Raw genomic sequence first — 24,912 nt, 5'->3', positions numbered from 1 at the left:
ATACACTAAATACAGCAAAAATTTTGAGTCTACAACGTTTAGTTTAGGTGTGAGAGCCAAAATGAACTTTTTATTGCTTTAAACGCGTTTTCAGCCTGATTGTGCACTTTAGGTGAAAATGTCAAAATCTTCAAAATGAGCATAAGCACGATGAAATTAATGCTGGAATCATCTTCAGGATGCTAGAATACAACTGAATACAGCAAAAATGTTGAGTCTACAACGTTTAGTTTAGGTGTGAGAGCCAAAATGAACTTTTTATTGCTTTAAACGCGTTTTCAGCCCCTGATTGTACTCTTAAGGTGAAAATGTCAAAATCTTAAAAATGAGCATAAGCACAATGAAATTAATGCTGGAATCATCTTCAGGATGCTAGAATACACTAAATACAGCAAAAATGTTGAGTCTACAACGTTTTGTTTAGGTGTGATAGCCAAAATGAACTTTTTATTGCTTTAAATGCGTTTTCAGCCTGATTGTGCACTTTAGGTGAAAATGTCAAAATCTTAAAAATGAGCATAATCACAATGAAATTAATGCTTGAATCATCTTCAGGATGCTAGAATACACTAAATACAGCAAAAATTTTGAGTCTACAACGTTTAGTTTAGGTGTGAGAGCCAAAAGGAACTTTTTATTGCTTTAAACGCGTTTTCAGCCCCTGATTGTACACTTAAGGTGAAAATGTCAAAATCTTAAAAATGAGCATAAGCACAATGAAATTAATGCTGGAATCATCTTCAGGATGCTAGAATACACTAAATACAGCAAAAATGTTGAGTCTACAACGTTTTGTTTAGGTGTGAGAGCCAAAATGAACTTTTTATTGCTTTAAACGCGTTTTCAGCCCCTGATTGTACACTTAAGGTGAAAATGTCAAAATCTTCAAAATGAGCATAAGCACAATGAAATTAATGCTGGAATCATCTTCAGGATGCTAGAATACACTAAATACAGCAAAAATTTTGAGTCTACAACGTTTAGTTTAGGTGTGAGAGCCAAAATGAACTTTTTATTGCTTTAAACGCGTTTTCAGCCTGATTGTGCACTTTAGGTGAAAATGTCAAAATCTTCAAAATGAGCATAAGCACAATGAAATTAATGCTGGAATCATCTTCAGGATGCTAGAATACACTAAATACAGCAAAAATTTTGAGTCTACAACGTTTAGTTTAGGTGTGAGAGCCAAAATGAACTTTTTATTGCTTTAAACGCGTTTTCAGCCCCTGATTGTACACTTAAGGTGAAAATGTCAAAATCTTCAAAATGAGCATAAGCACAATGAAATTAATACTGGAATCATCTTCAGGATGCTAGAATACACTAAATACAGCAAAAAATTTGAGTCTACAACGTTTAGTTTAGGTGTGAGAGCCAAAATGAACTTTTTATGGCTTTAAATGCGTTTTCAGCCTGATTGTGCACTTTAGGTGAAAATGTCAAAATCTTCAAAATGAGCATAAGCACAATGAAATTAATGCTGGAATCATCTTCAGGATGCTAGAATACACTAAATACAGCAAAAATTTTGAGTCTACAACGTTTAGTTTAGGTGTGAGAGCCAAAATGAACTTTTTATTGCTTTAAACGCTTTTTCAGCCTGATTGTGCACTTTAGGTGAAAATGTCAAAATCTTCAAAATGAGCATAAGCACGATGAAATTAATGCTGGAATCATCTTCAGGATGCTAGAATACACTGAATACAGCAAAAATGTTGAGTCTACAACGTTTTGTTTAGGTGTGATAGCCAAAATGAACTTTTTATTGCTTTAAATGCGTTTTCAGCCTGATTGTGCACTTTAGGTGAAATTGTCAAAATCTTAAAAATGAGCATAATCACAATGAAATTAATGCTTGAATCATCTTCAGGATGCTAGAATAAACTAAATACAGCAAAAATTTTGAGTCTACAACGTTTAGTTTAGGTGTGAGAGCCAAAATGAACTTTTTATTGCTTTAAACGCGTTTTCAGCCCCTGATTGTACACTTAAGGTGAAAATGTCAAAATCTTAAAAATGAGCATAAGCACAATGAAATTAATGCTGGAATCATCTTCAGGATGCTAGAATACACTAAATACAGCAAAAATGTTGAGTCTACAACGTTTTGTTTAGGTGTGAGAGCCAAAATGAACTTTTTATTGCTTTAAATGCGTTTTCAGCCTGATTGTGCACTTTAGGTGAAAATGTCAAAATCTTAAAAATGAGCATAATCACAATGAAATTAATGCTTGAATCATCTTCAGGATGCTAGAATAACTAAATACAGCAAAAATTTTGAGTCTACAACGTTTAGTTTAGGTGTGAGAGCCAAAATGAACTTTTTATTGCTTTAAACGCGTTTTCAGCCCCTGATTGTGCACTTTAGGTGAAAATGTCAAAATCTTCAAAATGAGCATAAGCACAATGAAATTAATGCTGGAATCATCTTCAGGATGCTAGAATACACTAAATACAGCAAAATTTTTGAGTCTACAACGTTTAGTTTAGGTGTGAGAGCCAAAATGAACTTTTTATTGCTTTAAACGCGTTTTCAGCCCCTGATTGTACACTTAAGGTGAAAATGTCAAAATCTTCAAAATGAGCATAAGCACAATGAAATTAATGCTGGAATCATCTTCAGGATGCTAGAATACACTAAATACAGCAAAAATTTTGAGTCTACAACGTTTAGTTTAGGTGTGAGAGCCAAAATGAACTTTTTATTGCTTTAAACGCGTTTTCAGCCTGATTGTGCACTTTAGGTGAAAATGTCAAAATCTTCAAAATGAGCATAAGCACGATGAAATTAATGCTGGAATCATCTTCAGGATGCTAGAATACACTAAATACAGCAAAAATGTTGAGTCTACAACGTTTTGTTTAGGTGTGATAGCCAAAATGAACTTTTTATTGCTTTAAATGCGTTTTCAGCCTGATTGTGCACTTTAGGTGAAAATGTCAAAATCTTAAAAATGAGCATAATCACAATGAAATTAATGCTTGAATCATCTTCAGGATGCTAGAATACACTAAATACAGCAAAAATTTTGAGTCTACAACGTTTAGTTTAGGTGTGAGAGCCAAAAGGAACTTTTTATTGCTTTAAACGCGTTTTCAGCCCCTGATTGTACACTTAAGGTGAAAATGTCAAAATCTTAAAAATGAGCATAAGCACAATGAAATTAATGCTGGAATCATCTTCAGGATGCTAGAATACACTAAATACAGCAAAAATGTTGAGTCTACAACGTTTTGTTTAGGTGTGAGAGCCAAAATGAACTTTTTATTGCTTTAAACGCGTTTTCAGCCCCTGATTGTACACTTAAGGTGAAAATGTCAAAATCTTCAAAATGAGCATAAGCACAATGAAATTAATGCTGGAATCATCTTCAGGATGCTAGAATACACTAAATACAGCAAACATTTTGAGTCTACAACGTTTAGTTTAGGTGTGAGAGCCAAAATGAACTTTTTATTGCTTTAAACGCGTTTTCAGCCTGATTGTGCACTTTAGGTGAAAATGTCAAAATCTTAAAAATGAGCATAAGCACAATGAAATTAATGCTGGAATCATCTTCAGGATGCTAGAATACACTAAACACAGCAAAAATTTTGAGTCTACAACGTTTAGTTTAGGTGTGAGAGCCAAAATGAACTTTTTATTGCTTTAAACGCGTTTTCAGCCCCTGATTGTACACTTAAGGTGAAAATGTCAAAATCTTCAAAATGAGCATAAGCACAATGAAATTAATGCTGGAATCATCTTCAGGATGCTAGAATACACTAAATATAGCAAAAATTTTGAGTCTACAACGTTTAGTTTAGGTGTGAGAGCCAAAATGAACTTTTTATTGCTTTAAACGCGTTTTCAGCCTGATTGTGCACTTTAGGTGAAAATGTCAAAATCTTAAAAATGAGCATAAGCACAATGAAATTAATGCTGGAATCATCTTCAGGATGCTAGAATACACTAAATACAGCAAAAATTTTGAGTCTACAACGTTTAGTTTAGGTGTGAGAGCCAAAATGAACTTTTTATTGCTTTAAACGCGTTTTCAGCCCCTGATTGTACACTTAAGGTGAAAATGTCAAAATCTTCAAAATGAGCATAAGCACAATGAAATTAATACTGGAATCATCTTCAGGATGCTAGAATACACTAAATACAGCAAAAAATTTGAGTCTACAACGTTTAGTTTAGGTGTGAGAGCCAAAATGAACTTTTTATGGCTTTAAATGCGTTTTCAGCCTGATTGTGCACTTTAGGTGAAAATGTCAAAATCTTCAAAATGAGCATAAGCACAATGAAATTAATGCTGGAATCATCTTCAGGATGCTAGAATACACTAAATACAGCAAAAATTTTGAGTCTACAACGTTTAGTTTAGGTGTGAGAGCCAAAATGAACTTTTTATTGCTTTAAACGCTTTTTCAGCCTGATTGTGCACTTTAGGTGAAAATGTCAAAATCTTCAAAATGAGCATAAGCACGATGAAATTAATGCTGGAATCATCTTCAGGATGCTAGAATACACTGAATACAGCAAAAATGTTGAGTCTACAACGTTTAGTTTAGGTGTGAGAGCCAAAATGAACTTTTTATTGCTTTAAACGCTTTTTCAGCCTGATTGTGCACTTTAGGTGAAAATGTCAAAATCTTCAAAATGAGCATAAGCACGATGAAATTAATGCTGGAATCATCTTCAGGATGCTAGAATACACTGAATACAGCAAAAATGTTGAGTCTACAACGTTTTGTTTAGGTGTGAGAGCCAAAATGAACTTTTTATTGCTTTAAACGCGTTTTCAGCCCCTGATTGTACACTTAAGGTGAAAATGTCAAAATCTTAAAAATGAGCATAAGCACAATGAAATTAATGCTGGAATCATCTTCAGGATGCTAGAATACACTAAATACAGCAAAAATTTTGAGTCTACAACGTTTAGTTTAGGTGTGAGAGCCAAAATGAACTTTTTATTGCTTTAAATGCGTTTTCAGCCTGATTGTGCACTTTAGGTGAAATTGTCAAAATCTTAAAAATGAGCATAATCACAATGAAATTAATGCTTGAATCATCTTCAGGATGCTAGAATAAACTAAATACAGCAAAAATTTTGAGTCTACAACGTTTAGTTTAGGTGTGAGAGCCAAAATGAACTTTTTATTGCTTTAAACGCGTTTTCAGCCCCTGATTGTACACTTAAGGTGAAAATGTCAAAATCTTAAAAATGAGCATAAGCACAATGAAATTAATGCTGGAATCATCTTCAGGATGCTAGAATACACTAAATACAGCAAAAATGTTGAGTCTACAACGTTTTGTTTAGGTGTGAGAGCCAAAATGAACTTTTTATTGCTTTAAATGCGTTTTCAGCCTGATTGTGCACTTTAGGTGAAAATGTCAAAATCTTAAAAATGAGCATAATCACAATGAAATTAATGCTTGAATCATCTTCAGGATGCTAGAATAACTAAATACAGCAAAAATTTTGAGTCTACAACGTTTAGTTTAGGTGTGAGAGCCAAAATGAACTTTTTATTGCTTTAAACGCGTTTTCAGCCCCTGATTGTGCACTTTAGGTGAAAATGTCAAAATCTTCAAAATGAGCATAAGCACAGTGAAATTAATGCTGGAATCATCTTCAGGATGCTAGAATACACTAAATACAGCAAAAATTTTGAGTCTACAACGTTTAGTTTAGGTGTGAGAGCCAAAATGAACTTTTTATTGCTTTAAACGCGTTTTCAGCCCCTGATTGTACACTTAAGGTGAAAATGTCAAAATCTTCAAAATGAGCATAAGCACAATGAAATTAATGCTGGAATCATCTTCAGGATGCTAGAATACACTAAATACAGCAAAAATTTTGAGTCTACAACGTTTAGTTTAGGTGTGAGAGCCAAAATGAACTTTTTATTGCTTTAAACGCGTTTTCAGCCTGATTGTGCACTTTAGGTGAAAATGTCAAAATCTTCAAAATGAGCATAAGCACGATGAAATTAATGCTGGAATCATCTTCAGGATGCTAGAATACAACTGAATACAGCAAAAATGTTGAGTCTACAACGTTTAGTTTAGGTGTGAGAGCCAAAATGAACTTTTTATTGCTTCAAACGCGTTTTCAGCCCCTGATTGTACTCTTAAGGTGAAAATGTCAAAATCTTAAAAATGAGCATAAGCACAATGAAATTAATGCTGGAATCATCTTCAGGATGCTAGAATACACTAAATACAGCAAAAATGTTGAGTCTACAACGTTTTGTTTAGGTGTGATAGCCAAAATGAACTTTTTATTGCTTTAAATGCGTTTTCAGCCTGATTGTGCACTTTAGGTGAAAATGTCAAAATCTTAAAAATGAGCATAATCACAATGAAATTAATGCTTGAATCATCTTCAGGATGCTAGAATACACTAAATACAGCAAAAATTTTGAGTCTACAACGTTTAGTTTAGGTGTGAGAGCCAAAAGGAACTTTTTATTGCTTTAAACGCGTTTTCAGCCCCTGATTGTACACTTAAGGTGAAAATGTCAAAATCTTAAAAATGAGCATAAGCACAATGAAATTAATGCTGGAATCATCTTCAGGATGCTAGAATACACTAAATACAGCAAAAATGTTGAGTCTACAACGTTTTGTTTAGGTGTGAGAGCCAAAATGAACTTTTTATTGCTTTAAACGCGTTTTCAGCCCCTGATTGTACACTTAAGGTGAAAATGTCAAAATCTTCAAAATGAGCATAAGCACAATGAAATTAATGCTGGAATCATCTTCAGGATGCTAGAATACACTAAATACAGCAAAAATTTTGAGTCTACAACGTTTAGTTTAGGTGTGAGAGCCAAAATGAACTTTTTATTGCTTTAAACGCGTTTTCAGCCTGATTGTGCACTTTAGGTGAAAATGTCAAAATCTTAAAAATGAGCATAAGCACAATGAAATTAATGCTGGAATCATCTTCAGGATGCTAGAATACACTAAACACAGCAAAAATTTTGAGTCTACAACGTTTAGTTTAGGTGTGAGAGCCAAAATGAACTTTTTATTGCTTTAAACTCGTTTTCAGCCCCTGATTGTACACTTAAGGTGAAAATGTCAAAATCTTCAAAATGAGCATAAGCACAATGAAATTAATGCTGGAATCATCTTCAGGATGCTAGAATACACTAAATACAGCAAAAATTTTGAGTCTACAACGTTTAGTTTAGGTGTGAGAGCCAAAATGAACTTTTTATTGCTTTAAACGCGTTTTCAGCCTGATTGTGCACTTTAGGTGAAAATGTCAAAATCTTAAAAATGAGCATAAGCACAATGAAATTAATGCTGGAATCATCTTCAGGATGCTAGAATACACTAAATACAGCAAAAATTTTGAGTCTACAACGTTTAGTTTAGGTGTGAGAGCCAAAATGAACTTTTTATTGCTTTAAACGCGTTTTCAGCCCCTGATTGTACACTTAAGGTGAAAATGTCAAAATCTTCAAAATGAGCATAAGCACAATGAAATTAATACTGGAATCATCTTCAGGATGCTAGAATACACTAAATACAGCAAAAAATTTTAAGTCTACAACGTTTAGTTTAGGTGTGAGAGCCAAAATGAACTTTTTATGGCTTTAAATGCGTTTTCAGCCTGATTGTGCACTTTAGGTGAAAATGTCAAAATCTTCAAAATGAGCATAAGCACAATGAAATTAATGCTGGAATCATCTTCAGGATGCTAGAATACACTAAATACAGCAAAAATTTTGAGTCTACAACGTTTAGTTTAGGTGTGAGAGCCAAAATGAACTTTTTATTGCTTTAAACGCTTTTTCAGCCTGATTGTGCACTTTAGGTGAAAATGTCAAAATCTTCAAAATGAGCATAAGCACGATGAAATTAATGCTGGAATCATCTTCAGGATGCTAGAATACACTGAATACAGCAAAAATGTTGAGTCTACAACGTTTAGTTTAGGTGTGAGAGCCAAAATGAACTTTTTATTGCTTTAAACGCTTTTTCAGCCTGATTGTGCACTTTAGGTGAAAATGTCAAAATCTTCAAAATGAGCATAAGCACGATGAAATTAATGCTGGAATCATCTTCAGGATGCTAGAATACACTGAATACAGCAAAAATGTTGAGTCTACAACGTTTTGTTTAGGTGTGATAGCCAAAATGAACTTTTTATTGCTTTAAATGCGTTTTCAGCCTGATTGTGCACTTTAGGTGAAATTGTCAAAATCTTAAAAATGAGCATAATCACAATGAAATTAATGCTTGAATCATCTTCAGGATGCTAGAATAAACTAAATACAGCAAAAATTTTGAGTCTACAACGTTTAGTTTAGGTGTGAGAGCCAAAATGAACTTTTTATTGCTTTAAACGCGTTTTTAGCCCCTGATTGTACACTTAAGGTGAAAATGTCAAAATCTTAAAAATGAGCATAAGCACAATGAAATTAATGCTGGAATCATCTTCAGGATGCTAGAATACACTAAATACAGCAAAAATGTTGAGTCTACAACGTTTTGTTTAGGTGTGAGAGCCAAAATGAACTTTTTATTGCTTTAAATGCGTTTTCAGCCTGATTGTGCACTTTAGGTGAAAATGTCAAAATCTTAAAAATGAGCATAATCACAATGAAATTAATGCTTGAATCATCTTCAGGATGCTAGAATAACTAAATACAGCAAAAATTTTGAGTCTACAACGTTTAGTTTAGGTGTGAGAGCCAAAATGAACTTTTTATTGCTTTAAACGCGTTTTCAGCCCCTGATTGTGCACTTTAGGTGAAAATGTCAAAATCTTCAAAATGAGCATAAGCACAATGAAATTAATGCTGGAATCATCTTCAGGATGCTAGAATACACTAAATACAGCAAAAATTTTGAGTCTACAACGTTTAGTTTAGGTGTGAGAGCCAAAATGAACTTTTTATTGCTTTAAACGCGTTTTCAGCCCCTGATTGTACACTTAAGGTGAAAATGTCAAAATCTTCAAAATGAGCATAAGCACAATGAAATTAATGCTGGAATCATCTTCAGGATGCTAGAATACACTAAATACAGCAAAAATTTTGAGTCTACAACGTTTAGTTTAGGTGTGAGAGCCAAAATGAACTTTTTATTGCTTTAAACGCGTTTTCAGCCTGATTGTGCACTTTAGGTGAAAATGTCAAAATCTTCAAAATGAGCATAAGCACGATGAAATTAATGCTGGAATCATCTTCAGGATGCTAGAATACAACTGAATACAGCAAAAATGTTGAGTCTACAACGTTTAGTTTAGGTGTGAGAGCCAAAATGAACTTTTTATTGCTTTAAACGCGTTTTCAGCCCCTGATTGTACTCTTAAGGTGAAAATGTCAAAATCTTAAAAATGAGCATAAGCACAATGAAATTAATGCTGGAATCATCTTCAGGATGCTAGAATACACTAAATACAGCAAAAATGTTGAGTCTACAACGTTTTGTTTAGGTGTGATAGCCAAAATGAACTTTTTATTGCTTTAAATGCGTTTTCAGCCTGATTGTGCACTTTAGGTGAAAATGTCAAAATCTTAAAAATGAGCATAATCACAATGAAATTAATGCTTGAATCATCTTCAGGATGCTAGAATACACTAAATACAGCAAAAATTTTGAGTCTACAACGTTTAGTTTAGGTGTGAGAGCCAAAAGGAACTTTTTATTGCTTTAAACGCGTTTTCAGCCCCTGATTGTACACTTAAGGTGAAAATGTCAAAATCTTAAAAATGAGCATAAGCACAATGAAATTAATGCTGGAATCATCTTCAGGATGCTAGAATACACTAAATACAGCAAAAATGTTGAGTCTACAACGTTTTGTTTAGGTGTGAGAGCCAAAATGAACTTTTTATTGCTTTAAACGCGTTTTCAGCCCCTGATTGTACACTTAAGGTGAAAATGTCAAAATCTTCAAAATGAGCATAAGCACAATGAAATTAATGCTGGAATCATCTTCAGGATGCTAGAATACACTAAATACAGCAAAAATTTTGAGTCTACAACGTTTAGTTTAGGTGTGAGAGCCAAAATGAACTTTTTATTGCTTTAAACGCGTTTTCAGCCTGATTGTGCACTTTAGGTGAAAATGTCAAAATCTTAAAAATGAGCATAATCACAATGAAATTAATGCTTGAATCATCTTCAGGATGCTAGAATACACTAAATACAGCAAAAATTTTGAGTCTACAACGTTTAGTTTAGGTGTGAGAGCCAAAAGGAACTTTTTATTGCTTTAAACGCGTTTTCAGCCCCTGATTGTACACTTAAGGTGAAAATGTCAAAATCTTAAAAATGAGCATAAGCACAATGAAATTAATGCTGGAATCATCTTCAGGATGCTAGAATACACTAAATACAGCAAAAATGTTGAGTCTACAACGTTTTGTTTAGGTGTGAGAGCCAAAATGAACTTTTTATTGCTTTAAACGCGTTTTCAGCCCCTGATTGTACACTTAAGGTGAAAATGTCAAAATCTTCAAAATGAGCATAAGCACAATGAAATTAATGCTGGAATCATCTTCAGGATGCTAGAATACACTAAATACAGCAAACATTTTGAGTCTACAACGTTTAGTTTAGGTGTGAGAGCCAAAATGAACTTTTTATTGCTTTAAACGCGTTTTCAGCCTGATTGTGCACTTTAGGTGAAAATGTCAAAATCTTAAAAATGAGCATAAGCACAATGAAATTAATGCTGGAATCATCTTCAGGATGCTAGAATACACTAAACACAGCAAAAATTTTGAGTCTACAACGTTTAGTTTAGGTGTGAGAGCCAAAATGAACTTTTTATTGCTTTAAACGCGTTTTCAGCCCCTGATTGTACACTTAAGGTGAAAATGTCAAAATCTTCAAAATGAGCATAAGCACAATGAAATTAATGCTGGAATCATCTTCAGGATGCTAGAATACACTAAATATAGCAAAAATTTTGAGTCTACAACGTTTAGTTTAGGTGTGAGAGCCAAAATGAACTTTTTATTGCTTTAAACGCGTTTTCAGCCTGATTGTGCACTTTAGGTGAAAATGTCAAAATCTTAAAAATGAGCATAAGCACAATGAAATTAATGCTGGAATCATCTTCAGGATGCTAGAATACACTAAATACAGCAAAAATTTTGAGTCTACAACGTTTAGTTTAGGTGTGAGAGCCAAAATGAACTTTTTATTGCTTTAAACGCGTTTTCAGCCCCTGATTGTACACTTAAGGTGAAAATGTCAAAATCTTCAAAATGAGCATAAGCACAATGAAATTAATACTGGAATCATCTTCAGGATGCTAGAATACACTAAATACAGCAAAAAATTTGAGTCTACAACGTTTAGTTTAGGTGTGAGAGCCAAAATGAACTTTTTATGGCTTTAAATGCGTTTTCAGCCTGATTGTGCACTTTAGGTGAAAATGTCAAAATCTTCAAAATGAGCATAAGCACAATGAAATTAATGCTGGAATCATCTTCAGGATGCTAGAATACACTAAATACAGCAAAAATTTTGAGTCTACAACGTTTAGTTTAGGTGTGAGAGCCAAAATGAACTTTTTATTGCTTTAAACGCTTTTTCAGCCTGATTGTGCACTTTAGGTGAAAATGTCAAAATCTTCAAAATGAGCATAAGCACGATGAAATTAATGCTGGAATCATCTTCAGGATGCTAGAATACACTGAATACAGCAAAAATGTTGAGTCTACAACGTTTAGTTTAGGTGTGAGAGCCAAAATGAACTTTTTATTGCTTTAAACGCTTTTTCAGCCTGATTGTGCACTTTAGGTGAAAATGTCAAAATCTTCAAAATGAGCATAAGCACGATGAAATTAATGCTGGAATCATCTTCAGGATGCTAGAATACACTGAATACAGCAAAAATGTTGAGTCTACAACGTTTTGTTTAGGTGTGATAGCCAAAATGAACTTTTTATTGCTTTAAATGCGTTTTCAGCCTGATTGTGCACTTTAGGTGAAATTGTCAAAATCTTAAAAATGAGCATAATCACAATGAAATTAATGCTTGAATCATCTTCAGGATGCTAGAATAAACTAAATACAGCAAAAATTTTGAGTCTACAACGTTTAGTTTAGGTGTGAGAGCCAAAATGAACTTTTTATTGCTTTAAACGCGTTTTCAGCCCCTGATTGTACACTTAAGGTGAAAATGTCAAAATCTTAAAAATGAGCATAAGCACAATGAAATTAATGCTGGAATCATCTTCAGGATGCTAGAATACACTAAATACAGCAAAAATGTTGAGTCTACAACGTTTTGTTTAGGTGTGAGAGCCAAAATGAACTTTTTATTGCTTTAAATGCGTTTTCAGCCTGATTGTGCACTTTAGGTGAAAATGTCAAAATCTTAAAAATGAGCATAATCACAATGAAATTAATGCTTGAATCATCTTCAGGATGCTAGAATAACTAAATACAGCAAAAATTTTGAGTCTACAACGTTTAGTTTAGGTGTGAGAGCCAAAATGAACTTTTTATTGCTTTAAACGCGTTTTCAGCCCCTGATTGTGCACTTTAGGTGAAAATGTCAAAATCTTCAAAATGAGCATAAGCACAGTGAAATTAATGCTGGAATCATCTTCAGGATGCTAGAATACACTAAATACAGCAAAAATTTTGAGTCTACAACGTTTAGTTTAGGTGTGAGAGCCAAAATGAACTTTTTATTGCTTTAAACGCGTTTTCAGCCCCTGATTGTACACTTAAGGTGAAAATGTCAAAATCTTCAAAATGAGCATAAGCACAATGAAATTAATGCTGGAATCATCTTCAGGATGCTAGAATACACTAAATACAGCAAAAATTTTGAGTCTACAACGTTTAGTTTAGGTGTGAGAGCCAAAATGAACTTTTTATTGCTTTAAACGCGTTTTCAGCCTGATTGTGCACTTTAGGTGAAAATGTCAAAATCTTCAAAATGAGCATAAGCACAATGAAATTAATGCTGGAATCATCTTCAGGATGCTAGAATACACTAAATACAGCAAAAATTTTGAGTCTACAACGTTTAGTTTAGGTGTGAGAGCCAAAATGAACTTTTTATTGCTTTAAACGCGTTTTCAGCCCCTGATTGTACACTTAAGGTGAAAATGTCAAAATCTTCAAAATGAGCATAAGCACAATGAAATTAATGCTGGAATCATCTTTAGGATGCTAGAATACACTAAATACAGCAAAAATTTTGAGTCTACAACGTTTAGTTTAGGTGTGAGAGCCAAAATGAACTTTTTATTGCTTTAAACGCGTTTTCAGCCCCTGATTGTACACTTAAGGTGAAAATGTCAAAATCTTAAAAATGAGCATAAGCACAATGAAATTAATGCTGGAATCATCTTCAGGATGCTAGAATACACTAAATACAGCAAAAATGTTGAGTCTACAACGTTTTGTTTAGGTGTGATAGCCCAAATGAACTTTTTATTGCTTTAAATGCGTTTTCAGCCTGATTGTGCACTTTAGGTGAAAATGTCAAAATCTTAAAAATGAGCATAATCACGATGAAATTAATGCTGGAATCATCTTCAGGATGCTAGAATACAACTGAATACAGCAAAAATGTTGAGTCTACAACGTTTAGTTTAGGTGTGAGAGCCAAAATGAACTTTTTATTGCTTCAAACGCGTTTTCAGCCCCTGATTGTACTCTTAAGGTGAAAATGTCAAAATCTTAAAAATGAGCATAAGCACAATGAAATTAATGCTGGAATCATCTTCAGGATGCTAGAATACACTAAATACAGCAAAAATGTTGAGTCTACAACGTTTTGTTTAGGTGTGATAGCCAAAATGAACTTTTTATTGCTTTAAATGCGTTTTCAGCCTGATTGTGCACTTTAGGTGAAAATGTCAAAATCTTAAAAATGAGCATAATCACAATGAAATTAATGCTTGAATCATCTTCAGGATGCTAGAATACACTAAATACAGCAAAAATTTTGAGTCTACAACGTTTAGTTTAGGTGTGAGAGCCAAAAGGAACTTTTTATTGCTTTAAACGCGTTTTCAGCCCCTGATTGTACACTTAAGGTGAAAATGTCAAAATCTTAAAAATGAGCATAAGCACAATGAAATTAATGCTGGAATCATCTTCAGGATGCTAGAATACACTAAATACAGCAAAAATTTTGAGTCTACAACGTTTAGTTTAGGTGTGAGAGCCAAAATGAACTTTTTATTGCTTTAAACGCTTTTTCAGCCTGATTGTGCACTTTAGGTGAAAATGTCAAAATCTTCAAAATGAGCATAAGCACGATGAAATTAATGCTGGAATCATCTTCAGGATGCTAGAATACACTGAATACAGCAAAAATGTTGAGTCTACAACGTTTAGTTTAGGTGTGAGAGCCAAAATGAACTTTTTATTGCTTTAAATGCGTTTTCAGCCTGATTGTGCACTTTAGGTGAAAATGTCAAAATCTTAAAAATGAGCATAATCACAATGAAATTAATGCTTGAATCATCTTCAGGATGCTAGAATAACTAAATACAGCAAAAATTTTGAGTCTACAACGTTTAGTTTAGGTGTGAGAGCCAAAATGAACTTTTTATTGCTTTAAACGCGTTTTCAGCCCCTGATTGTGCACTTTAGGTGAAAATGTCAAAATCTTCAAAATGAGCATAAGCACAATGAAATTAATGCTGGAATCATCTTCAGGATGCTAGAATACACTAAATACAGCAAAAATTTTGAGTCTACAACGTTTAGTTTAGGTGTGAGAGCCAAAATGAACTTTTTATTGCTTTAAACGCGTTTTCAGCCCCTGATTGTACACTTAAGGTGAAAATGTCAAAATCTTAAAAATGAGCATAAGCACAATGAAATTAATGCTGGAATCATCTTCAGGATGCTAGAATACACTAAATACAGCAAAAATTTTGAGTCTACAACGTTTAGTTTAGGTGTGAGAGCCAAAAGGAACTTTTTATTGCTTTAAACGCGTTTTCAGCCTGATTGTGCACTTTAGGTGAAAATGTCAAAATCTTCAAAATGAGCATAAGCACGATGAAATTAATGCTGGAATCATCTTCAGGATGCTAGAATACAACTGAATACAGCAAAAATGTTGAGTCTACAACGTTTAGTTTAGGTGTGAGAGCCAAAATGAACTTTTTATTGCTTTAAACGCGTTTTCAGCCCCTGATTGTACTCTTAAGGTGAAAATGTCAAAATCTTAAAAATGAGCATAAGCACAATGAAATTAATGCTGGAATCATCTTCAGTATGCTAGAATACACTAAATACAGCAAAAATGTTGAGTCTACAACGTTTTGTTTAGGTGTGATAGCCAAAATGAACTTTTTATTGCTTTAAATGCGTTTTCAGCCTGATTGTGCACTTTAGGTGAAAATGTCAAAATCTTAAAAATGAGCATAATCACAATGAAATTAATGCTTGAATCATCTTCAGGATGCTAGAATACACTAAATACAGCAAAAATTTTGAGTCTACAACGTTTAGTTTAGGTGTGAGAGCCAAAAGGAACTTTTTATTGCTTTAAACGCGTTTTCAGCCCCTGATTGTACACTTAAGGTGAAAATGTCAAAATCTTAAAAATGAGCATAAGCACAATGAAATTAATGCTGGAATCATCTTCAGGATGCTAGAATACACTAAATACAGCAAAAATGTTGAGTCTACAACGTTTTGTTTAGGTGTGAGAGCCAAAATGAACTTTTTATTGCTTTAAACGCGTTTTCAGCCCCTGATTGTACACTTAAGGTGAAAATGTCAAAATCTTCAAAATGAGCATAAGCACAATGAAATTAATGCTGGAATCATCTTCAGGATGCTAGAATACACTAAATACAGCAAAAATTTTGAGTCTACAACGTTTAGTTTAGGTGTGAGAGCCAAAATGAACTTTTTATTGCTTTAAACGCGTTTTCAGCCTGATTGTGCACTTTAGGTGAAAATGTCAAAATCTTAAAAATGAGCATAAGCACAATGAAATTAATGCTGGAATCATCTTCAGGATGCTAGAATACACTAAATACAGCAAAAATTTTGAGTCTACAACGTTTAGTTTAGGTGTGAGAGCCAAAATGAACTTTTTATTGCTTTAAACGCGTTTTCAGCCCCTGATTGTACTCTTAAGGTGAAAATGTCAAAATCTTAAAAATGAGCATAAGCACAATGAAATTAATGCTGGAATCATCTTCAGTATGCTAGAATACACTAAATACAGCAAAAATGTTGAGTCTACAACGTTTTGTTTAGGTGTGATAGCCAAAATGAACTTTTTATTGCTTTAAATGCGTTTTCAGCCTGATTGTGCACTTTAGGTGAAAATGTCAAAATCTTAAAAATGAGCATAATCACAATGAAATTAATGCTTGAATCATCTTCAGGATGCTAGAATACACTAAATACAGCAAAAATTTTGAGTCTACAACGTTTAGTTTAGGTGTGAGAGCCAAAAGGAACTTTTTATTGCTTTAAACGCGTTTTCAGCCCCTGATTGTACACTTAAGGTGAAAATGTCAAAATCTTAAAAATGAGCATAAGCACAATGAAATTAATGCTGGAATCATCTTCAGGATGCTAGAATACACTAAATACAGCAAAAATGTTGAGTCTACAACGTTTTGTTTAGGTGTGAGAGCCAAAATGAACTTTTTATTGCTTTAAACGCGTTTTCAGCCCCTGATTGTACACTTAAGGTGAAAATGTCAAAATCTTCAAAATGAGCATAAGCACAATGAAATTAATGCTGGAATCATCTTCAGGATGCTAGAATACACTAAATACAGCAAAAATTTTGAGTCTACAACGTTTAGTTTAGGTGTGAGAGCCAAAATGAACTTTTTATTGCTTTAAACGCGTTTTCAGCCTGATTGTGCACTTTAGGTGAAAATGTCAAAATCTTAAAAATGAGCATAAGCACAATGAAATTAATGCTGGAATCATCTTCAGGATGCTAGAATACACTAAATACAGCAAAAAATTTGAGTCTACAACGTTTAGTTTAGGTGTGAGAGCCAAAATGAACTTTTTATTGCTTTAAACGCGTTTTCAGCCTGATTGTGCACTTTAGGTGAAAATGTCAAAATCTTAAAAATTAGCATAAGCACAATGAAATTAATGCTGGAATCATCTTCAGGATGCTAGAATACACTAAATACAGCAAAAATTTTGAGTCTACAACGTTTAGTTTAGGTGTGAGAGCCAAAAGGAACTTTTTATTGCTTTAAACGCGTTTTCAGCCCCTGATTGTACACTTAAGGTGAAAATGTCAAAATCTTAAAAATGAGCATAAGCACAATGAAATTAATGCTGGAATCATCTTCAGGATGCTAGAATACACTAAATACAGCAAAAATGTTGAGTCTACAACGTTTTGTTTAGGTGTGAGAGCCAAAATGAACTTTTTATTGCTTTAAACGCGTTTTCAGCCCCTGATTGTACACTTAAGGTGAAAATGTCAAAATCTTCAAAATGAGCATAAGCACAATGAAATTAATGCTAGAATCATCTTCAGGATGCTAGAATACACGAAATACAGCAAAAATTTTGAGTCTACAACGTTTAGTTTAGGTGTGATAGCCAAAATGAACTTTTTATGGCTTTAAATGCGTTTTCAGCCTGATTGTGCACTTTAGGTGAAAATGTCAAAATCTTCAAAATGAGCATAAGCACAATGAAATTAATGCTGGAATCATCTTCAGGATGCTAGAATACACTAAATACAGCAAAAATTTTGAGTCTACAACGTTTAGTTTAGGTGTGAGAGCCAAAATGAACTTTTTATTGCTTTAAACGCTTTTTCAGCCTGATTGTGCACTTTAGGTGAAAATGTCAAAATCTTCAAAATGAGCATAAGCACGATGAAATTAATGCTGGAATCATCTTCAGGATGCTAGAATACACTGAATACAGCAAAAATGTTGAGTCTACAACGTTTTGTTTAGGTGTGATAGCCAAAATGAACTTTTTATTGCTTTAAATGCGTTTTCAGCCTGATTGTGCACTTTAGGTGAAATTGTCAAAATCTTAAAAATGAGCATAATCACAATGAAATTAATGCTTGAATCATCTTCAGGATGCTAGAATAAACTAAATACAGCAAAAATTTTGAGTCTACAACGTTTAGTTTAGGTGTGAGAGCCAAAATGAACTTTTTATTGCTTTAAACGCGTTTTCAGCCCCTGATTGTACACTTAAGGTGAAAATGTCAAAATCTTAAAAATGAGCATAAGCACAATGAAATTAATGCTGGAATCATCTTCAGGATGCTAGAATACACTAAATACAGCAAAAATGTTGAGTCTACAACGTTTTGTTTAGGTGTGAGAGCCAAAATGAACTTTTTATTGCTTTAAATGCGTTTTCAGCCTGATTGTGCACTTTAGGTGAAAATGTCAAAATCTTAAAAATGAGCATAATCACAATGAAATTAATGCTTGAATCATCTTCAGGATGCTAGAATAACTAAATACAGCAAAAATTTTGAGTCTACAACGTTTAGTTTAGGTGTGAGAGCCAAAATGAACTTTTTATTGCTTTAAACGCGTTTTCAGCCCCTGATTGTGCACTTTAGGTGAAAATGTCAAAATCTTCAAAATGAGCATAAGCACAATGAAATTAATGCTGGAATCATCTTCAGGATGCTAGAATACACTAAATACAGCAAAATTTTTGAGTCTACAACGTTTAGTTTAGGTGTGAGAGCCAAAATGAACTTTTTATTGCTTTAAACGCGTTTTCAGCCCCTGATTGTACACTTAAGGTGAAAATGTCAAAATCTTCAAAATGAGCATAAGCACAATGAAATTAATGCTGGAATCATCTTCAGGATGCTAGAATACACTAAATACAGCAAAAATTTTGAGTCTACAACGTTTAGTTTAGGTGTGAGAGCCAAAATGAACTTTTTATTGCTTTAAACGCGTTTTCAGCCTGATTGTGCACTTTAGGTGAAAATGTCAAAATCTTCAAAATGAGCATAAGCACGATGAAATTAATGCTGGAATCATCTTCAGGATGCTAGAATACACTAAATACAGCAAAAATGTTGAGTCTACAACGTTTTGTTTAGGTGTGATAGCCAAAATGAACTTTTTATTGCTTTAAATGCGTTTTCAGCCTGATTGTGCACTTTAGGTGAAAATGTCAAAATCTTAAAAATGAGCATAATCACAATGAAATTAATGCTTGAATCATCTTCAGGATGCTAGAATACACTAAATACAGCAAAAATTTTGAGTCTACAACGTTTAGTTTAGGTGTGAGAGCCAAAAGGAACTTTTTATTGCTTTAAACGCGTTTTCAGCCCCTGATTGTACACTTAAGGTGAAAATGTCAAAATCTTAAAAATGAGCATAAGCACAATGAAATTAATGCTGGAATCATCTTCAGGATGCTAGAATACACTAAATACAGCAAAAATGTTGAGTCTACAACGTTTTGTTTAGGTGTGAGAGCCAAAATGAACTTTTTATTGCTTTAAACGCGTTTTCAGCCCCTGATTGTACACTTAAGGTGAAAATGTCAAAATCTTCAAAATGAGCATAAGCACAATGAAATTAATGCTGGAATCATCTTCAGGATGCTAGAATACACTAAATACAGCAAACATTTTGAGTCTACAACGTTTAGTTTAGGTGTGAGAGCCAAAATGAACTTTTTATTGCTTTAAACGCGTTTTCAGCCTGATTGTGCACTTTAGGTGAAAATGTCAAAATCTTAAAAATGAGCATAAGCACAATGAAATTAATGCTGGAATCATCTTCAGGATGCTAGAATACACTAAACACAGCAAAAATTTTGAGTCTACAACGTTTAGTTTAGGTGTGAGAGCCAAAATGAACTTTTTATTGCTTTAAACGCGTTTTCAGCCCCTGATTGTACACTTAAGGTGAAAATGTCAAAATCTTCAAAATGAGCATAAGCACAATGAAATTAATGCTGGAATCATCTTCAGGATGCTAGAATACACTAAATATAGCAAAAATTTTGAGTCTACAACGTTTAGTTTAGGTGTGAGAGCCAAAATGAACTTTTTATTGCTTTAAACGCGTTTTCAGCCTGATTGTGCACTTTAGGTGAAAATGTCAAAATCTTAAAAATGAGCATAAGCACAATGAAATTAATGCTGGAATCATCTTCAGGATGCTAGAATACACTAAATACAGCAAAAATTTTGAGTCTACAACGTTTAGTTTAGGTGTGAGAGCCAAAATGAACTTTTTATTGCTTTAAACGCGTTTTCAGCCCCTGATTGTACACTTAAGGTGAAAATGTCAAAATCTTCAAAATGAGCATAAGCACAATGAAATTAATACTGGAATCATCTTCAGGATGCTAGAATACACTAAATACAGCAAAAAATTTGAGTCTACAACGTTTAGTTTAGGTGTGAGAGCCAAAATGAACTTTTTATGGCTTTAAATGCGTTTTCAGCCTGATTGTGCACTTTAGGTGAAAATGTCAAAATCTTCAAAATGAGCATAAGCACAATGAAATTAATGCTGGAATCATCTTCAGGATGCTAGAATACACTAAATACAGCAAAAATTTTGAGTCTACAACGTTTAGTTTAGGTGTGAGAGCCAAAATGAACTTTTTATTGCTTTAAACGCTTTTTCAGCCTGATTGTGCACTTTAGGTGAAAATGTCAAAATCTTCAAAATGAGCATAAGCACGATGAAATTAATGCTGGAATCATCTTCAGGATGCTAGAATACACTGAATACAGCAAAAATGTTGAGTCTACAACGTTTAGTTTAGGTGTGAGAGCCAAAATGAACTTTTTATTGCTTTAAACGCTTTTTCAGCCTGATTGTGCACTTTAGGTGAAAATGTCAAAATCTTCAAAATGAGCATAAGCACGATGAAATTAATGCTGGAATCATCTTCAGGATGCTAGAATACACTGAATACAGCAAAAATGTTGAGTCTACAACGTTTTGTTTAGGTGTGATAGCCAAAATGAACTTTTTATTGCTTTAAATGCGTTTTCAGCCTGATTGTGCACTTTAGGTGAAATTGTCAAAATCTTAAAAATGAGCATAATCACAATGAAATTAATGCTTGAATCATCTTCAGGATGCTAGAATAAACTAAATACAGCAAAAATTTTGAGTCTACAACGTTTAGTTTAGGTGTGAGAGCCAAAATGAACTTTTTATTGCTTTAAACGCGTTTTCAGCCCCTGATTGTACACTTAAGGTGAAAATGTCAAAATCTTAAAAATGAGCATAAGCACAATGAAATTAATGCTGGAATCATCTTCAGGATGCTAGAATACACTAAATACAGCAAAAATGTTGAGTCTACAACGTTTTGTTTAGGTGTGAGAGCCAAAATGAACTTTTTATTGCTTTAAATGCGTTTTCAGCCTGATTGTGCACTTTAGGTGAAAATGTCAAAATCTTAAAAATGAGCATAATCACAATGAAATTAATGCTTGAATCATCTTCAGGATGCTAGAATAACTAAATACAGCAAAAATTTTGAGTCTACAACGTTTAGTTTAGGTGTGAGAGCCAAAATGAACTTTTTATTGCTTTAAACGCGTTTTCAGCCCCTGATTGTGCACTTTAGGTGAAAATGTCAAAATCTTCAAAATGAGCATAAGCACAGTGAAATTAATGCTGGAATCATCTTCAGGATGCTAGAATACACTAAATACAGCAAAAATTTTGAGTCTACAACGTTTAGTTTAGGTGTGAGAGCCAAAATGAACTTTTTATTGCTTTAAACGCGTTTTCAGCCCCTGATTGTACACTTAAGGTGAAAATGTCAAAATCTTCAAAATGAGCATAAGCACAATGAAATTAATGCTGGAATCATCTTCAGGATGCTAGAATACACTAAATACAGCAAAAATTTTGAGTCTACAACGTTTAGTTTAGGTGTGAGAGCCAAAATGAACTTTTTATTGCTTTAAACGCGTTTTCAGCCTGATTGTGCACTTTAGGTGAAAATGTCAAAATCTTCAAAATGAGCATAAGCACGATGAAATTAATGCTGGAATCATCTTCAGGATGCTAGAATACAACTGAATACAGCAAAAATGTTGAGTCTACAACGTTTAGTTTAGGTGTGAGAGCCAAAATGAACTTTTTATTGCTTCAAACGCGTTTTCAGCCCCTGATTGTACTCTTAAGGTGAAAATGTCAAAATCTTAAAAATGAGCATAAGCACAATGAAATTAATGCTGGAATCATCTTCAGGATGCTAGAATACACTAAATACAGCAAAAATGTTGAGTCTACAACGTTTTGTTTAGGTGTGATAGCCAAAATGAACTTTTTATTGCTTTAAATGCGTTTTCAGCCTGATTGTGCACTTTAGGTGAAAATGTCAAAATCTTAAAAATGAGCATAATCACAATGAAATTAATGCTTGAATCATCTTCAGGATGCTAGAATACACTAAATACAGCAAAAATTTTGAGTCTACAACGTTTAGTTTAGGTGTGAGAGCCAAAAGGAACTTTTTATTGCTTTAAACGCGTTTTCAGCCCCTGATTGTACACTTAAGGTGAAAATGTCAAAATCTTAAAAATGAGCATAAGCACAATGAAATTAATGCTGGAATCATCTTCAGGATGCTAGAATACACTAAATACAGCAAAAATGTTGAGTCTACAACGTTTTGTTTAGGTGTGAGAGCCAAAATGAACTTTTTATTGCTTTAAACGCGTTTTCAGCCCCTGATTGTACACTTAAGGTGAAAATGTCAAAATCTTCAAAATGAGCATAAGCACAATGAAATTAATGCTGGAATCATCTTCAGGATGCTAGAATACACTAAATACAGCAAAAATTTTGAGTCTACAACGTTTAGTTTAGGTGTGAGAGCCAAAATGAACTTTTTATTGCTTTAAACGCGTTTTCAGCCTGATTGTGCACTTTAGGTGAAAATGTCAAAATCTTAAAAATGAGCATAAGCACAATGAAATTAATGCTGGAATCATCTTCAGGATGCTAGAATACACTAAACACAGCAAAAATTTTGAGTCTACAACGTTTAGTTTAGGTGTGAGAGCCAAAATGAACTTTTTATTGCTTTAAACTCGTTTTCAGCCCCTGATTGTACACTTAAGGTGAAAATGTCAAAATCTTCAAAATGAGCATAAGCACAATGAAATTAATGCTGGAATCATCTTCAGGATGCTAGAATACACTAAATACAGCAAAAATTTTGAGTCTACAACGTTTAGTTTAGGTGTGAGAGCCAAAATGAACTTTTTATTGCTTTAAACGCGTTTTCAGCCTGATTGTGCACTTTAGGTGAAAATGTCAAAATCTTAAAAATGAGCATAAGCACAATGAAATTAATGCTGGAATCATCTTCAGGATGCTAGAATACACTAAATACAGCAAAAATTTTGAGTCTACAACGTTTAGTTTAGGTGTGAGAGCCAAAATGAACTTTTTATTGCTTTAAACGCGTTTTCAGCCCCTGATTGTACACTTAAGGTGAAAATGTCAAAATCTTCAAAATGAGCATAAGCACAATGAAATTAATACTGGAATCATCTTCAGGATGCTAGAATACACTAAATACAGCAAAAAATTTGAGTCTACAACGTTTAGTTTAGGTGTGAGAGCCAAAATGAACTTTTTATGGCTTTAAATGCGTTTTCAGCCTGATTGTGCACTTTAGGTGAAAATGTCAAAATCTTCAAAATGAGCATAAGCACAATGAAATTAATGCTGGAATCATCTTCAGGATGCTAGAATACACTAAATACAGCAAAAATTTTGAGTCTACAACGTTTAGTTTAGGTGTGAGAGCCAAAATGAACTTTTTATTGCTTTAAACGCTTTTTCAGCCTGATTGTGCACTTTAGGTGAAAATGTCAAAATCTTCAAAATGAGCATAAGCACGATGAAATTAATGCTGGAATCATCTTCAGGATGCTAGAATACACTGAATACAGCAAAAATGTTGAGTCTACAACGTTTAGTTTAGGTGTGAGAGCCAAAATGAACTTTTTATTGCTTTAAACGCTTTTTCAGCCTGATTGTGCACTTTAGGTGAAAATGTCAAAATCTTCAAAATGAGCATAAGCACGATGAAATTAATGCTGGAATCATCTTCAGGATGCTAGAATACACTGAATACAGCAAAAATGTTGAGTCTACAACGTTTTGTTTAGGTGTGATAGCCAAAATGAACTTTTTATTGCTTTAAATGCGTTTTCAGCCTGATTGTGCACTTTAGGTGAAATTGTCAAAATCTTAAAAATGAGCATAATCACAATGAAATTAATGCTTGAATCATCTTCAGGATGCTAGAATAAACTAAATACAGCAAAAATTTTGAGTCTACAACGTTTAGTTTAGGTGTGAGAGCCAAAATGAACTTTTTATTGCTTTAAACGCGTTTTTAGCCCCTGATTGTACACTTAAGGTGAAAATGTCAAAATCTTAAAAATGAGCATAAGCACAATGAAATTAATGCTGGAATCATCTTCAGGATGCTAGAATACACTAAATACAGCAAAAATGTTGAGTCTACAACGTTTTGTTTAGGTGTGAGAGCCAAAATGAACTTTTTATTGCTTTAAATGCGTTTTCAGCCTGATTGTGCACTTTAGGTGAAAATGTCAAAATCTTAAAAATGAGCATAATCACAATGAAATTAATGCTTGAATCATCTTCAGGATGCTAGAATAACTAAATACAGCAAAAATTTTGAGTCTACAACGTTTAGTTTAGGTGTGAGAGCCAAAATGAACTTTTTATTGCTTTAAACGCGTTTTCAGCCCCTGATTGTGCACTTTAGGTGAAAATGTCAAAATCTTCAAAATGAGCATAAGCACAATGAAATTAATGCTGGAATCATCTTCAGGATGCTAGAATACACTAAATACAGCAAAAATTTTGAGTCTACAACGTTTAGTTTAGGTGTGAGAGCCAAAATGAACTTTTTATTGCTTTAAACGCGTTTTCAGCCCCTGA

The sequence above is a fragment of the Vanacampus margaritifer genome, chromosome 17, assembly GCF_051991255.1.
Source record: "Vanacampus margaritifer isolate UIUO_Vmar chromosome 17, RoL_Vmar_1.0, whole genome shotgun sequence".
Classification (NCBI taxonomy): Eukaryota; Metazoa; Chordata; class Actinopteri; order Syngnathiformes; family Syngnathidae; genus Vanacampus; species Vanacampus margaritifer.
This window is presented reverse-complemented; position numbering follows the sequence as displayed.